Source organism: Nicotiana tomentosiformis, chromosome 3 (assembly GCF_000390325.3).
Source record: "Nicotiana tomentosiformis chromosome 3, ASM39032v3, whole genome shotgun sequence".
NCBI lineage: Eukaryota > Viridiplantae > Streptophyta > Magnoliopsida > Solanales > Solanaceae > Nicotiana > Nicotiana tomentosiformis.
Window position 1 is genome coordinate 34,959,566 of NC_090814.1, and position 5,857 is coordinate 34,965,422.

Consider the following 5,857-nt stretch of genomic DNA (forward strand, 5'->3'; position numbering starts at 1 on the left):
TGACATGGTGACAACTAATCCATGCCTAGAATCATGTCGAAATCAACCATATTAAGCAGTAAGAGATCAACTCTCGTCTCTAATCCCCCAATAGTCACCACACACGACCAATATACACAGTCCATAATAATTGAATCACCCACTGGCATAGACACATGAACATGTCAAGCTACGGAATCACAGGGCATATCCAAATAACGAGCAAAATATGATGATATATATGAATAAGTGGAACCAGGGTCAAATAATATGGAAGCATCCCTATGGTACACTGAAACAATACCTGTGATCACTGTGTCTGAAGCAATAACCTCTATCCTAGTGGGAAAAGCATATCATCGAGCCTGACTACCACTTGATCGGCCTCACCCTCTAGGGCGACCTCTAGCTGCCTGAGCCCCACCCGAGCTGGCTGAGCGGGTGATGAAGTAACTGGTGCAAAAGTCATAGCATGAACCCTCTACTGAACTGGACCTCCCAAACAACAGAGACAATACATGCACATATGTCAATACTCACCACACTCGAAGCAACTCCGATCTGTCAATGGCGGCGGTGACTGAATCGGACTTCGAGAACTAGAATAACTATTAGAAGGACCTGGTACAGATGATCCCTGAACTGATGGAGTACGGGATGAACTCTGAGCTGGGAGGGCACTGAGAGATGACTGACCCGGACGAGCATTGTATGAACTATGGCTAGCTGATACACCACGATGAACCGGACAAGCCATCTGAGCGGGCTTAAAAGGGAGACCCCTACTGTGGTGGGACTATCCTCCGGATGAGGCACTACTGAAACCACCCGAACCACAAGGCCTCTTGGCCTACCTCTCCTCATGCTCCTGACTACAAACATGCTCTAGCCGTCTAACAATATCAACCACCTCGTCAAACTCACACCTGACGCAATCTCCCGAGTCATGATGAAGCACAATCCATAGTTGAGGCCATCAATGAACCTTCTAATCCTCTCCTTATCTATGGGAACCAATCATATTGCGTGATGAGCCAACTCCGAGAATCTCATCTCATACTGGGTCATTGACATACACACCAGGCATAGCTGCTCAAACTGCCTACGCAGCTCCTTTTGCGGGTCTGTGGAACAAACTTCCCTAAAAAGAGAACTGAGAACTCATGCCACGTAAGTGATGCAGCGCCGACTGTCCTGCTCAACTCATAGGCCTCCCACCATCTGAAGGTATCCCCGATAGCTAAAAAGTGATAAATGAAACTCCACTAGTCTCCAGAATATCCGTCATATGAAGGATCCGCTGGCACCTGTCTAAAACATCCTGGGAATCCTCTGACTAAGCCCTACTGAACTCTGGAGGCCTGAGCCTCCCAAATCACTCTAGCCTCTTCTGCTCCTCGTCACTCATAGATGGACCAACCTGGGCCCAAGCAGCTACAACCGGCTGGGCTGGTTGTACCCTTGGTGTCTAAAGTCCCTAAACTAAATGCTCTGGGGTACAGGCGGTGGGAGTTTGAGCACCTGCCCTTGCATGAGAAGTGGATGGTGCGGCCAGAACAGAAATCGCTTGAGCAAGGCTAGTGCATACATCCAGTATCTAGGCCAAAGCCTCCTAAAGGCCTGTAATCACAATGGGCATAGCTGGTGCCTGAGCTAGTCCCACCGGCTCAACCACATCTAGTATCTGCTCCTGAGTTGGAGCAACTGGTGGCTCCATAGGTGCTGCTCTAGCTGCAGTACTGTCATGACCCAAACTGCAGGGCGCGGCGATCACGTGGTGCCTTATTCAACCGAGTACTAACGTAACATATCTTTCTTATCATACCATCATGGGTAAGTGGGACAAAAGGGCCGTCATGGGATAACCAGAATAAAATATAAGGTAATACTCAACATAGGATGACCCAACATGGTATACAAACTCATACATGTGACATACGGGCCTATACGACAAAAATGATCAGTTGTACACTCAAAACATAGGCCGAAAAGGCCATACAATCATCCATATGCATGACATATGTCTACAAGCCTGTAAGAGTACATCAACATCATAAAGGCTGGGACAGGGCCCCGCCATACCAATCTATACATGTTCAAAGCATACTGACAAATAGGCAACTCCGGAGGAAGTGGAGTGCACCAACACCTTCCGCTGAGTTGATAGCCTACTAGTAGGACTGTCAACCTGTCTATCGGGACCTGCGGGCATGAAACACAGCATCCCCAGGCAAAAGGGATGTTAGTACAAATAAAGTACCAAGTATGTAAGGCATGAAAGCTGTATATAAAAGACATGAAAGAAACATGGAGTAAAGAACTAAACCTGTAAGTCTGAATAACTCTGTGAATCATGAAATATTTATAATGTCATGCATATGCAAATAAATGCCATATCATGCATAGGTATATGTGAACATAACATCATCAAGCCTCTGAGGGTATCTCATCATATCATCTCGGCCTCTATAGGCTAAATCATCAATGTATGCCAGCTGATCAAGTGGTGGTGCGTATATAATGCCATATCCTTTCCCCATACCCCATTTATATATAATATACGTATATATAATGCCATCTGGTCATGGGTCAATATACATGTATAAATGAATGCAATGCATAAGAAGTAAGTCAATAAGATCTCTCGGGATGTCATAAGATCAATATGCCTTATGTTAATATCACGAAATAAACATTAACAACTTAAATATTTTCTGAGACCCATGAACAGACGATAAGATAGTAGGACATATGGGGAATCAAGAACATAGACAACCCTAGTACTTCTAAGAATAGAGCCATTTGTGGAAGTTGCATGTTTTCTCATTTCGTTGTATCATATGGATCATGCCAAAAGGAAAGAAGGGATAGCCTTAACATACCTTATAGGAATCTTTCCAATAACAATGCTAAACTCAGCTCACTGCACCTTAATCTACTACAACGACAGTGAAGCTATTGTCAAGTTATGAATGACTCTCTTTTATATAACAAAAGTAACTTAATCTGTAACCAAAAAACGGTCAACATTTCCCCTGATTTTACTACTACCTCAAGCCTTCTATAGGAGAGACAATAACACAATACAATTAGCAACTCGAAAACAACCTAACTACAATTCGGGTCCTTTAATACAACAAAACCCCAAATATACCATAACACACCCAGTCAACAAGTTATCAAGTATCTTGAAACTGCAACGACGAGCGACCAGCCCACTATCCTACCGCATGTGGCGTTTCTTCCCGCCCTTTATCATTCCAAAATCCATAAATCAGCAGCACAAGAGGCCAACATGAGTGGACTACAAAATTGTCCGCTAAAAGTGGAATAAATCGAACTCACAGCTTCCGATCATCATCCTGTGAGTTCTAACTATCAGGAAACGCATTTATCAACCTTCTTTGATATTTAAAAGCTTAAATACAGAAAATAGGAATTTTCCTAACTATGAAGTACCTTCCAAAACTCAAACTACAAAGAAAACGAGAGGCGGTATAATGACACTTACGTCGTAGGGATCGTTCTAATATTATCGCTTTTTGATTTCGTACCCGGGATGTTAATCTTCTTTGAAACCCTTGTAGAGAGCTTAAGAATAGGTTTATGGGTGTTTTCTGTTCGTTTTATATGAAAAATGAAGAGAAAGACGACTTAAAACCTATATATATCAACTTTTGAAAAGTCAGAGGTGCTAGCTTGGCACCCTAGCATGGGCCCTTCTTCGGACGCTCATATCCTTTTATACGGATGTCGTATTAATGAACGGTTAAGAGTGTTGGAAACTATATTACAAGATCTTAAATTTGATATATAATATGTCCCAAAAGGACCTCTTATAGCACACGAAATGCATTGCTCAAAACCCTTCGTTACAAGGCAAATCCTTAGTCGGTTTTTCTGCAACTTAAATTCGATATTTCCCAAACTTTATATTTTATATCCAAACATCATATATAGTCATATTATGAATTTACACTCATTTAAATCATGATTAAATTTTTATATTCATTATACGTCACCTTGGGACGCATAGGGTGTAAAATTTCCAAGTATATTGGGAAAAAATCGCAGCTACATTTGACCTAACTTTCAGTACATTTATGAATGTAACTTGTGATGACCTTTGCCAACTTTTGTTTCACAACTCGCTTGACTTCAAAACGCAATACACGACTATCATACGACTAAAATAACTCATAACATAACCTCCTTATCATGCTAAGCACCCAATTCTTATCCCAAGAGTACATGTTATAATATTCGCAACTTGTCGACTTTCGACGAAACTTATTTTCTTCAGTTTGTTTAGCTTCTAAGTCTTTCAAACCTCTTGGTACTTGTTATCCATGATCTTAAAGATTTGTAACCTCCAAAGTAACACGATTTACTTAACTTATGTACTTTAAAAAATAATTTCATTTATGAGCTTACATCAATTGTCTTACGACGTACTCTTACGTACGAAAACATGTGGTATAACAAGTACGAGCTACACCTCGGCCTCTATCGCGGCACTAGCTGGTGGTACTAGTGGCCATCCGCCTGACCCGGTCGCACATGTCCTCACCAGCTGCGATAGAATAGAATAATAGAAGTTTAGTTTTCTGAATCAACAAATCTGCATGACAAGAATACAAGAAAGTGAAGTTTTCTAATCGTTCAGTAGCCTAGTGCTCATGACTCGTGAGACCTACTCATGACTTGTGAGACCTAAGTATAGACGTCTCCGTACCGATCCGCAAGACTCTACTAAACCTGCTCATGACTCGTGAGACCTAAGTAACCTAGTACTCTAATACCAACTTGTCCCAACCCAAATCCCAACCTGTCGTGATAGCGCATATCACATTACTATGCAAGTCGACAATTACATAATAACTACGCATTTGAATTAAAAACATGATTTTTTAACAAGTTCAACAGTGGAAAATCTCATAAGTAACTGATAAAAACAACTCAAACTCAACGACAACAAATCCCAAAATCCTGGTTTCACCAAGTACATGAGCTACTAATGTCAACATAGTCTAAAACTTTACTACAATTGTCTGAGAAAATTGAATAGTACTAAAATAAAATAAACGGAAAGAGAGTCAAGATATGCGAGTGTCCTAGTAGCTACCTCGAAGATCCGAGCATGTACTAACCACAGATATAGCAATCACCGCGTCCAGATGTACCTGGATCTGCACACAAAGTGCAGAGTATAGTATGAGTACAACCGACCCAATGTACTCAATAAGTAACATGACTAACCTTGGGCTGAAAGCAGTGACAAGCTCAAAAATATATAGTCTGAATCAAATAATGACAACACAGATATAACAATATAATGACAGGAATAACTCAGAGAACTTCCATATTCAGCTCGTACATAGTACAAAAACTTAGGCATGCTTTCAAACTTAACAATTAAGCCCAACACTGATAAAATATGGCAAGTACAACTAGCATGAGAAATGTTACATCTCTATGCCTACAAGTCAAATATGAATGTCAAATGTAATACATCACAGTGATACTCCCAGGTACTCACACTCTCATAGTACTCAATTTGTCTATCTCAAACTCCAACTCATCACACATAATCACTCAGCAATTTACGGTACATGTGCTCACTGCAGTATGTCAGACTCTGGAAGGGCAGATCCTTCCCAAATGCTAATATAAAGCAAATATGGCCTACTGCAGCGAGCAGCCCGATCCCATAATAATAGATAAGACAATAAGTCCTGATGCGGCATGCAGCCCGATCCCATAAATATCACTAATAATCCGTCTCTTAGGCCCCAACTCAGTCATCAATCTCTCTAGTTTCATAGGCTTACAAATCTCATACCACTCAGCCCGGACAATGATAACATGATGTAACAAT